The sequence below is a fragment of the Phocoena sinus genome, chromosome 9 (genome assembly GCF_008692025.1).
Source record: "Phocoena sinus isolate mPhoSin1 chromosome 9, mPhoSin1.pri, whole genome shotgun sequence".
Taxonomy (NCBI): domain Eukaryota; kingdom Metazoa; phylum Chordata; class Mammalia; order Artiodactyla; family Phocoenidae; genus Phocoena; species Phocoena sinus.
In genome coordinates this window covers 28,242,405-28,255,235 of record NC_045771.1, presented here as the reverse complement: position 1 = coordinate 28,255,235, position 12,831 = coordinate 28,242,405, and the positions used below count along the sequence as shown (strand labels likewise).

The 12,831-nt window shown below is 38.9% G+C and overlaps 1 protein-coding gene across 11 annotated transcripts in view; it reads right to left on the bottom strand.

Moving 5' to 3' along the window:
- CADPS2 (calcium dependent secretion activator 2) overlaps nucleotides 1-12,831 on the bottom strand; it is a 494,346-nt gene that overhangs the window by 289,701 nt on the left and 191,814 nt on the right. The gene's annotated exons all lie outside the window — the stretch shown is intronic.

The following is a 12,831-nucleotide window of genomic DNA, read 5'->3' as shown; positions in this document are numbered from 1 at the left end:
ATGAAGGAATATAAAACCAGCATTAGGATGAATGTAAAAAATAAAATACATTATTATATGTGGTATTATGTTTATATATTTATACTATGTTTATGTATTACATTATACTATGTTTAAGTAAAAAGTGCTCATAAAAGGAGAGTGTGCTGAGATCAACCTGGGTGCAAAACCTGCACCAAGCTGAACTGGTCTTAGAACATCATTCACATTTCTTGGGCAGAGAAAGGCAAGGGGAAGCACCCTGCTCTCACGTACAGAGGCATGACCATACCGCATTTTTTTTTTTTTTGCGGTACGCGAGCCTCTCACTGCTGTGGCCTCTCCCGCTGCGGAGCACAGGCTCCGGACGCGCAGGCTCAGCGGCCATGGCTCACGGGCCCAGCCACTCCGCGGCATGTGGGATCCTCCCAGACCGGGGCACGAACCCGTGTCCCCTGCATCGGCAGGCGGACTCCCAACCACTGTGCCACCAGGGAAGCCCCATACCGCATTTTTGACCCTGACTCTGCGTGCATCTCCCAGTCACCAAGGCCATTTGAACACTCTGATTTGCAGAAACAACCTTCTGTATTCCCTTCATTCCAGGGAGGGCCTGCAAAGGGTTGCAGGATATTTTCCCCAACTGTTCTAGATTTCCCTGTATCTGAAACAATCCCAGTTATATAAGTTGCACTGAATTTAGGATTATCCTTTCTTTTACTGATGCACACGTCAGTTGTAATGGGAGTCCCCAGCTGCATTTCTATTCCACAGCTCTAGTACAGGTCACGGTTGAGTGCCCTGCACATAATGTATTAACACGGTGCCAACATGGGAGACGCGGCTGCAAAGTTACCGTCAACAGTGGCAGAACACTGCTGCTCAGAGCCAGTGATCCTTTGACAGCTGCATTTTACCAGAGCAGATATAAATCTTCAATGACATCAACTGAGAAACAAAACCAATGTTGATAGTAAATAGATGACAACCGAAGAATGTTGTCCCTTCAAACTGACACTGGAGCATTATTCATGTTGAAAACGACTTCTTTCTGATTGAAACTAACTCTCAAATCTTAAAAAAATTGGTCATCGGGTTCTCACCAAATAAATATTGCATGACAATGAAAACACCCAAGCCAAAAATCTCAGACGGGACTCAGGAGACAAAAGCAAATTTCGCTTCAAAAATGTTCTTTCATGTTGTCAGCAGCACTGAATCTTTCTTCAACTATGAGCCCCCTCCTGAAAATACTCAACTTTAAAGCAGGGTGCTACGAGAAAAGGTTTAAAGAAAGTAGAAAATGAACACAAGATTTAAAAAACTGAAAACAAGCACAGCGCACAAAGCAAAGGCTAAAACAAAAATTGGTGAGTATATGGGGAGAGGTAAAAGCAGAAGAACGTGGTCGAGTGTTCCTGCATACATTATGTCAATTAACTCACAATATAATCCTTGATATAGGCACTGCTGTCCCCATTTTACCAATGAGGAAACACACACATGACAACATGGCTAACCTGGGGTGAAGCTGAGATTTACCCTCTGATTTGTCTCGTTCTTTGGCTTCGAGCCATGTTACATATCCACTATCATCACCCTGAAATTAACATTTTGAAATCCTGAAATCTGGAATTTAAAATATCTTACTTCCTTTCCAACTTATTTCATTGCTAATGTATTTCTTTCTAGTTTTAAATATTATAAATTCTGAAACTATGAACTTATTTTACGAACTCACACCAAATGCTGTACAGGTTTCATAAAATGTCTTTCCTACTTATTATCATTCTTCTCATTCCTTGACTGTTCTGAGGATCCTGGAAAATCCTTTACATGTACTACTCCCACTCTCTCTTCACAGCAATGCTCTAAGTAGTGATTACCGTGCACGTCTCTCAAGAGAACATAGGTCCTTCACTGCCGCCCACCAGGTGCTGGATCTGGTCTGGGTGAAGATGTGCACTGGTGGAAGTGAGCCCCAAAGCTATCTCTTTGGCTGCTGGTCTGTACTCTAGGACAGGAGCAGCTCAGAATAAAGGCATTTCTTCTGTCTGGGCTAAGCAGTCTGAATCTGAAACACAGCAACAGTAAAGTCTTCTGACCACAGGACTTGGTCTGGCTCCAGAACACGACATGTCCTAGAAAAGCGGCCTTCAACCTTTTTCTCATGAACTTCCTAAAATAATTTTGAAAAATTATGTACCCTCTTCACACATTTTTTTTAAATTGACATCTAGAAATTTTAAATATAAATTTAAAGAGTTGCAAAGGGTATAATTTCTGGTGTGTTGGAAACATTGACATTTAACTTGAAACAGTGATATCATTCTTAAGTGGATCCAAGGGAATTTATCAGAGCAAAATGATTCCACCATCACCCATTAAAAAAAAACAAACAAACACCTGTACAACTCCTCTTTAACAGAAACTTGACATTATTTTTTTGCCCTGAACTTATACTTTGATTCTACTTACCCCTCATAAATTTAGAATTTTAGCCTACTGTATTTTAATGCTTGACCATGTTTTTTATATATTTTTAAAATCACTGTAAGGCTCAACATGGGGGGTGGAGAGTGAGAAAGAGAGAGGGAGGGAATACATATATTTCCTTCTGGAATATACCTCAACATTATAATAGTTATACATGACAAGCCCACAGGTATCATACTCGGCAGCAAAAAACGGAAAGATTTCCTTTAAGTTCAGGAACTAGACAAGGGTGCCAAACTTACCACTTTTATCCAACATAATAATGGAAGTCCTGGCCAAAACAACTAGGCAAGAAAAATAAAAAGCATCCAAACCCAAAGGAAAAAGTATGTTGGCACATGACATGATCTCATCAATAAATGGTGCTGGGAAAACTGGATATCCATATGCAGATGGTGTACCTTACACCACACATAAAAATCAACTAAAATGGATTAAAGATTTAAACATAAGGCATAAAACCATAAAACTCCTAAAAGAAAACACAGCGGAAAATCTCCTTGACATTTGTCTAGGCAATGATTTCTTGGATATGACAGTAAAAGCACAAGCTACGAAAGCAAAAATATCCAAGCAGGACTACATCAAACTAGAAAGTGTCTGCACAGCAAAGGAAACAATCAACAGAGTGCAAAGGCAACCTATGCAATGGGAGAAAATACTTGCAAGCTGTATCTCTGATAATGAGTTTATATCCAAAATATATAAGGAACTCATACAACTCAATAGCAAGCAAGCAAACAGACAAACAAAAAACCCAATGAGGAAATAGGCAAAGGACATAAATGGACATTTCTCCAAAGAAGATATACAAATGGCCAACAGATATATGAAAAGATGGTCAACACCCGTAATTATCAGGGAAGTGTAAATCAAAACCACAATGAGATGTCACATCACACACGTTAAGGATGGCTATTTTCTACATAATAAAAGATAACAAGTGCTGGTAAGGATTTGGAAAAATTGGAAGCCTGGTAACACTGTTGGTAGGAATATAAAATGGTGCAGTTGCCATGGAGAACAGTACTGAGTTTTGTCCACAAATCAAAAGTAGATCTACCAAACCATCCAGCAATCCCCGTTCTGGGTATATACTCAGGGACATAAAATCCTCATCTGGAAGAGATATCTGTACTCCTATGTTCACTGCAATATTATTTGCAGTAGTCAGCATAGGGAAACAAATTAAATATCCATCGTAGAAAGGAAATGTATATGCATACAACATAATGTTACACAGCCTTACAAAAGAAGGAAGTCCTGTCATTTGCAACAGCATGGAAGTACTTGGAAGACATTACTTTAAGTGAAATAAGCCAGACACAGAAAGACAAATATTGCATGATCTCACTTATATGTGGAATCTAAAACAAAAAAAGTCAAACTCATAATAACAGAGTAGAATGGTGGTTACCAGAGCCTTGGGAGTGGAGGAAAAGGAAAGATATTGATCAAAGGGTACAAACTTTCAGTTAAAAAAGGCTTAAGCCTACACATACCCACGGGTGACCACAGCTTAATTCTACTGAGACAGTTCAGCATCAATTTTAACCCAGAATTTCATTCTTTCTGTTGTAAGCTCTAAGAAAATAAGTAGATGGGACACTATTATAGCAATGTCTATCAATTTGTTTGTTTCCTTCCTATTTGATTGTCCCAAATAATACAGTGATTGATAAGCAAAAACTATTTTTCCATCATTCAGCAGTTGAAAACTTGAATAAATCCTTCAGCAACTTTGCTGAAAGCAGAGAAATAGACGCCATCTAATTTACAGGAGGATTTATTACATCATAGGTAAATTGCTTTCCCAAAACTAACAGGAACATCTAAATTTTTCCTTTTGAAAGGTGATGTGGAGGTTTTTTTCCACTCCAGAACAAACACACCGTGGTTAAGACTCAAGTTGGGTTAGAGGTGTACCTTTTTGTGTAAAGTCAAGGAAGGGTGACTGAAAGTGGCTTGAGAGAGAACTTGCATTTAGCAGGTTCTTTCCTAGAAAGAAGGGCTTTAGGGGAGAGTACTTATGAACTAGAGGAATCATATATCAATTCTATTAAAACCGAACTTGTGCCTGTCTATCCCTTGGCAAGTCATCTTGTTTACGCAGGTAGTCCCCCATCTCAGGGTAGTCAGCACAGCAAGGATCTGGAAGAGATCCTGAATCCCAGCCTCAAGTTACCACACAGAAGCAGAAGAAATGGACCTTTAAAGTGAATATGTTTTCCAAGGAATTTCTAGAAAAATGGGAGCTTGGGGGTGTGAGAATGAGGACTAAACATGTTAATCAGGGTAGGTACTGGCTCAAGTGTCATAGCCTGACACCTACTGAGAGACTGTATTTTTTAATACTCTAAATAGTAGAGAAAAAAACTTCAATGAGCCATATTACTTGTGGCTGGTGCTAGACAGGAACCAGGAGGTATAATATAGAGCCTTTGTCTTTAAGGAGCTTCCAATTTACTTGAGCCATCTGCTAAGAAAGTTAAATTCAAGCAGGAAGAGGATATGTGGGTGATGTTATTAAAGCAGTAGCTCGGGGAAGCAGAAGGAAGGCAGCTAGAGGATGCATCATTCTAGGACGGAAGGGTGTGATGTCAGCAGTTCTGGGCAGCACGAGGTGTGTCTCCCAGGAAGTGCACCAGAGAGAAGTTAAATGTGTACATTCCCCATGACAGAAGGCATTTGCTACCCAAGAGAGGATTACAAAGAGTACCTACATTAAAAGACATTTTGCCCCTTCACCTCTTCCCCTCATCCCCACCTCCACCCTACCCAAAATTGGTAGAAAGAGCATACGAGCAGGCAAAACAAGAAGCATGTGAGGAACAGAGAGCAGTACCCTTTCCCCCGGGGCAGGTTTCTGGGAAAGCTGGGAGGAAGGAAAGGAAAACCTTACCCTTTCGAAATGGGTAGGTTTTGACTTAAAGTGGTCTGAAATTTTAATACCCGAACATGTTATTTAATACCTGAAAATGGGCAGCAAACCTATGGTTTCTGCCAAGATCTCTCCCAAGGGCAGGGGAGGGTGATCCTGGAGCACGTCTGAGAGCAGTACCAGAAGAGAAGTTAAGTTCTTTGCTACTTACACTTTGCCAAATTTATCCCGTGCAATAAACATATCAAATAAAATAATGATGAAAGCAACTCCAAAACACTGCTCTGGAAAAAAGTCACGGATTATAAGGGGCAGTTATTTACAAGCTGTAAATCCATCCTCGAGATGTTGATAATCACAGTTATATACACTTTCTCCCAAGCTCCCTCACTGCTGTTTTCCATCAGTGCTCTTCAGCAAGCATCTGGAATCTTAATCGATCACATTTTCCCCTCTAATTCAGATGCCACTAATTATGAGGATCCACACTTTAGCTTCCTTTACTTGCAAATAAACTCTCAATGAATGTAGTTTCTGTATATGGCCAGTGTTGGTCTCTTTAGGCCTCATTTTCTTCTGCACCAGCAGTATGAGTTTTAGAGAAATGTTATTTCTGGTGAATTTATGTAAGAGGAAGGAATCTCATATTTTTAAAGATGGAAGTGATAAAAGATGAAACTTGTGTGCTGTTTGAGTGTTTTCCTTTTGATTCATTAAAAACAGGCATACTTTTTGATAGATCATTTAAAAATGTAGTATGTTCTCTCTCTCATCACCAAGAGTAGCTGGCTGATGAATTACACTTCAAAACTAATGTTGGCATTAGTAAATTAAAATGAAAACTACTCTGTTTTTAAAAAGCACGGTTACCTTTCTATCGGTTTATTTGAAATCTGTACTTAATCTCTCTTAAACATTTGTCCTAGTAGCTTGTCATTCTGATAAGCTTTCCATTTACAGCGGCAATATTCTTTCAACAGTTTCACAGATTATTACAATTATGGTTCAGAATTTAAAGTTTCCAGAAACGGGTACTGAAGCCTGTGTTTCCCGTCATTTTCATGAGGTAGAAGAATGTTCTATCCTCAAAACCATAAATATATTTCTCTAATGATGCAACTCAACAGTTTTTCTTACTGCTCCTTGCCTTTCTGTTTTATTACTTTGAAGCGGGGTGGGGGTGGGGGTGGGGACAGAGACCAATTAACCTTCAAAGGTCTTTAATAAGACAGCATTATGGATGAACGAGATAGAGAGCACAGCAAAACACAGTGTTGCTTCCCCAGGATCTTTTCTTGTGTGTGGCAAGAACACTTAACATGCGATCCACCGTCTTGAAGAATTCTTAAGAGTATGATGCAGCATCGTTAGCTACAGGTGCGATGCTGCACAGCAGCTCTCTAGAATTTAGTCATCTTGCATGACTGAAACTTTAAGCTCCTCAAAGAGCAACTCCCCATTCCCTACTCCCCCAAGTTCCTGTTTTGTTTTTAACAACGCATTTCCTTCCTTCTACTTCCCCAGAACCAAGGTCTATCTTGGCCCTCCATAGGGTATTATTAGCTTTTATGCTTTTAGGCACTCAAAGGATGTTCATCATCTGCAGGGAAAGTGCTTTAAGATCACAACGTATCAGGAGATTGGTGACCACTACATGACCATGACAAGTCACTCCCTACCCCTTTCAGCTTCAGCTGTCGTCTGACTACCCCTCCACTTCCTTGCAGCTGGTATCGTTAAGGGTATGGGCTAAAACTGAAATAATGAAATGTCTGGAAATGGTAGGAAGCTATAAAAGTGGAGCAACAATGCTTTTGTACCTCATTCACAGAGAACAAAACTTTCCCTGGTTGACCGAGAGACTATGAAACGATGACTTAAAAATTCAGAAGTAATAGAATTTTCTCCACTGAAAATACCATTTGTCTACATTCCTTTCCCTGTATTAAAAAATCAAAATTAAAAACAAAACGTTAATAGATGACCTCACTACCACTCTTCACAAATCAGCCTTGTCTCTAAACACTACTTTTATTAGATCCCAGGTTCCATATTCTAAGTCATGTACCAACCTCACAGGCTGTTTTCCACATAACTGCTGGCAGGAAACCTGAATTACAAGAATGAAACAGGCAATGGCTAGAAATCGTGATTACATTTATTGGAAATATGGACTAAATAAGGCACTTTAATTAGTATCAGACAGAAGAATGAATTGATCTCCAACAAAGCACAAAGTGTTGAAGCAACAAGATTTAGAAAACGTGTCCAAGGCATAATTCACTATGATGATGGAGGAGATGAATCTCTTTCCTGTTGTGCAAGATGAGTTCAAGATAAAAGTAACCCCACTGCTGAAAAGCTGCAGTTGGTCAGCATTCAGGAGATACATTTTTAAGGAAATCTGTCCCTGGGATACAATGAAAAACAAAAATCTTTTAATTCTTTTTAAAAGTTAACTCAGTCTTCCTGAAGAAACAGGTAAGATATTTTAGCCAAATTTCCTTGTGAAAAGAGTAATCAAAAGCTTAACTGTAATATTTTCTCTCTAACTCACAAGTATTTTAATTCATTTAAATTATCCATGTATATGTTCCCTATTATAGCATCTCTTTATGAATCCATTGAGTTTATTAGAAATAAAATGAGACGTATTCCGTGAAAACTTTTACTATTTGTGGAAAAAATTATTGTTAAAATAACTATTTATATAAAAATTAACTCATACGATTGACCAAATATTGAAGTATCAATTAAATAAAAGACTTTGTAGAGATTATGCTAAGTGAAAAAAAGCCAAATACAAAAGACTACATTTTGCATATCATTTATATGAAGTGTTCAGGAAAAAAATTACAGAGCTAGAAGGCATACGAGTGTTTTCTTGGAAGTGAGTAAGATTGCAAATGGGAATGAGGCAACTTTGTGAAATAATGTGTTTTGAAACTGAATTGTGATGATAGTGGCACAAGTGTATAAATTTATTAAAAACCATCTAAATTTCAATAAAAGAATTTTATGCTATATAAACTATACCTCAGTAAAACTTTAAGAAAAGATTCTGTAAAAACATCATGACATTGAGATTCTAAGGGCCTTTGCACTCCCTCGAGAACTCACGGAGTACTAGAGTAGGGTACTGTTTGTGACACCCCCCCACACACAAATTAATATGTTGAGGCCCTAATCCCCAATGTGATGGTGTTTGGAGGCAGGGCCTTTGGGAGGTAAATGGGCTCAGATGAGGTAATGGGAGTAGAGACCCATGAGAATACTGGCATCCTTATTATGGGATGAAGAGAAATGAGATGTGTCTCTTTACCATGTGAGGACACAGCAAGAAGGCAGCCATCCGTAGGGCAGGAAGAGGGCTCTCACCAAGAACCCAACCTAGCAGGGCTATTATGGTTCACTATATAATCAGGATTAGTAACCAGAAAATACCCACAAAGAAAAATCTATCCCCAGATGGTTCTACTGGTAATTCTACCAAACACATAAAAAATAATTAATACCAATTCTTCATACCCTTCCAAAAAGTAGAAGAATTTTATGAGGCCAATAAAAATCAGACAGATGCCAACAAAAAAAAGGATATTATAGACCAGTCTCTTATGAATATAGATTTTAAAAATCCTCAACAAAATACTAGAGAAAATAATCCAGTGGCAAAAATAATTATAGGGGCTTCCCTGGTCGCACAGTGGTTGAGAGTCCGCCTGCCGATGCAGGGGACACGGGTTCGTGCCCCGGTCCGGGAGGATCCCACATGCCGCAGAGCGGCTGGGCCCGTGAGCCATGGCCGCTGAGCCTGCGTGTCCGGAGCCTGTGCTCCGCAACGGGAGAGGCCACAACAGTGAGAGGCCCACGTACTGCAAAAAAAAAAAAATATATATATATATATATATATACATCACGGCCAAGTGGCAATTATGTAAGGTTGGTTTAACAACCCCCCCCCCGCCAAAAGCATATAATGTAATGTACCATATTGATAGAATAAAAGGAAAATACCATATGGTCATCTCAATAGATGCAGAGAAAACATCTGACAAAATCCAACACCCTTTCATGGAAAAAAACCCACTCAAACTAGGAATAGAGAGGAATTTCCTCAAACTGATAAGGGGCATCTATGTAAAAGGCATAGCTAACATCATGTTTAATGATGAAGGACTATGCTTTTCCTCTAAAATCAGGAATACAAGGATGTCTTTTCTTGCCACTTCTATTTCACATTGTACTGGAGGTGCTAGTCAGGGCAATTAGGCAAAAAATGAAATAAAAAGCATTCAGACTGGACAGTAAGAAATAAAATCATCACTATTTGCAAATGACATATTATATAGAAAGAAGTCTAAGAATCCAGTAAAACATGTACTATTAGAATAAACAAGTTCAGCAAGGGTGCAGCAGATGGAATTAATATACAAAAAATCAACTGTATTTCTATACATTGGCAATGAACAATCCAAAAGTGAATTTAAAAGAACAATTCCATTAATAATAGCATCAAAAAGAATAAAAATACTAGAAATAAACTTAACCAAAGAAGTAGAAAACATACTTTGAAAACTACAAAACACTGTTGAAAGAAATTAAAGATTTAGATAAATGGAAAGATATCCCACGTTCCTGGGTAGGAAGACTTCATATCGTTAAGTTGGCAATACTCTCCAAACTGACCCCAGATTCAATACAATTCCTATCAGAATCCAAGCTGGTGATATTTACAAAATTTTTGCAGAAATTGACAGTGAACCTAAAATTCATATGGAAAACCAGAATAGCCAAAATAATCTTGAAAAAGAACATATTTGGAAGACTCACACACCTGATCTTAAAACTCAATACAAAGCAATGGTAATCAAGATAATGTGGTACTAGCATAAGGATAGACATATAGATATATCAATGAAATGAAACTGACAGTCCATAAATAAACCCATGTATCTATCATCAAATGATTTTCAAAAGGGTACCAGGAACATTTAATGGACAAGGAGTAGTTTCTTCAATAAATGGTGTTGGGACAACTGGACTGTCATACACAAAAGAAGGAAGTTTCACCCTACATCATACCATGTACAAAAATTAAAATGGGGGCTTCCCTGGTGGCGCAGTGGTTGAGAGTCTGCCTGACAATGCAGGGGACACGGGTTCGTGCCCCGGTCTGGGAAGATCCCACGTGTCACGGAGCAGCTGGGCCCGTGAACCACGGCCGCTGCACATCCGGAGCCTGTGCTCCGCAATGGGAGAGGCCACAACAGTGAGAGGCCCGCGTACCGCAAAAAAAAAAAAAAAAAAAAATTAAAATGGGTCAGTCACCTAGATGTAAGGGCTAAAATTATGACAGTGTTAGGAGAAGACACAGGGGTAAATCTTTGTGACCTTGGATTTGGCCCTGGATTCTTAGATATGACACCAAAAGCACAGCAACAAACAAAAACTAGGTAAACTGGACTTAAAGTTGTAAAACTTCGTGCTTCAAAAGACAGTACCAATAAAGTGAAAAGATAATATACAGAATGGAAGAAAACATGTGCAAATCATATATATGATAAGGGTCTAGTAGCTAGAATATATAAATAGTTCTTTCAACTTAACAACCGAAAGGCAAACAACTCAAATAAAAAATAGGCAAAAAGCTTGAATAGACATTTCTTTCTCTAAAGAAGCTATATGAATGGCTACTACAGCATATGAAAACATGATCAACGTCATTAGTCATTAGAGAAGAGCAAATCAAAACCACAAGATACCACTTTACTCTTACTAGGATGGCTATATATTTTTAAAAGTCAAACAACAAGCATTGATGAGAATATGAAGAAATTTAACTCTCATACATTGCTGGTGGGAAAATAAAATGGTGCATTGTGAAAAGGCATTTTGATGGATTATCAAAAAGCTGAACATAGAATGACCATATCATTCAGCAATTTCACTCCTAGCTGTATACCCAAAACTGAAAACAGGTACTCAGATGGGTATCTGTATACCAGCCTTAACTGCAGCATCATTCACAGTAGCCAAAAGGTAGAAACAACCCAAGTCTCATTAGCCTAGATGAATAAACAAAACGTGGTATATACATACAATGGAATATCATTCAGCCATAAAAAGGCATGAAGTCCTGACACATGCCACAAGATGGATGAACCCTGAAAATATGCTAAGTGAAAGAAGCCAGTCACAAAAGAGCACATATTATTGTTATGTATGATTCCTTTTATACGAAATGTCCCAAAAAGGCAAATCCATAGACACAGAAAGTCAATTAGTAGTTGCTTAGGGCTGAGGTGATTTGAGGCTGATACGGAAAAGGTAAAGAGTTTCTCTCTGAGGTGATGACTATGTTCTAAAATTTACGATGGTTACATAACACTGTGAATATACTAAACCAGCTAATTTTTAAAACAGATACCAAACCCCTCCCTTGACTCCATATGCCTTGCTAGAAATGGTCCCAGTTTCTCTGTCTCACACAGCCTCCTGAGAGGTTTTAACCTCTTAAAGAGCTGTTTATCCTCATTATTTTCACTTCACCGTGAATTAGTAAATTCTGACTGAGTACCTACGAGGTGCTAAGACATAAGATCAATAGGACAAGAGCTCTGTCCAAAAGGACAGAGGAAGGGAAACAGTACAAGATACACAGATGAGGAACCCATTAATCTAAAAATTATCAAGTGATGAGCCAGAAAATATCCCCTTAGCATTGGGTTGTCTAAAGGAAGGGGCTGTTCTCAGCAAGTGATGTTTAAGTTTCTCAGTACTAAGGATCCAGCTATAAAAAAGGTAAGAGTAAGAGCAACTGCAGGCAGAGGGAAAAAGCAAGTGCAATGATGAGAGAAGGCTGAGAGGAACTTCATGAGGTCCAGGGGGGCGGAACAGTAACTGACCGGGGGAACAGAGAGACAAGGTGAGGTCCCAGAGGTAATGAGAGGCTGGTCAGGGGAGACCTGTAGGGTTTTGTAAGGCGGGGTGAGAAGTTTCAGTTTGTTTCTTCTCAATCCCATAATACTCTGTGCACATCTATCCTGTTACACTCAATTCTCTGTATACCTCCTTGGACTTTGCCCCAAAGAAAATCAAAGTTTCTCGTTCATCTCTATCTAGCCGGTGCTCAGCCAGAATCTCAGAGGTTGAGGTTTCCTGAATGAAGAATCCACATATTGACACCGTTATAAGGCAAAAATCCTAAGGCCTGTAAGAAATTCTAAATAAAGTTTAAATGGAAGAAAAAGTGTTATCGAAAGGCAGTGTGCAAATGAAGGCCAGGCAATTTTCATTTAAATTCCCCTGGCCCACGTGGTTATTTCTACCAGAGACTGTGATGTTTCCCACGTTTGAATCAGTTAAAAAGAACATCTTCCAAACTTAAACTCACTCCCAGAATCTGAAACATAAAACTGCCAGCAAAGAACAGCTTTAGCATCTCCAGTTACTGCACGGTAGTCATTAACCGGTTC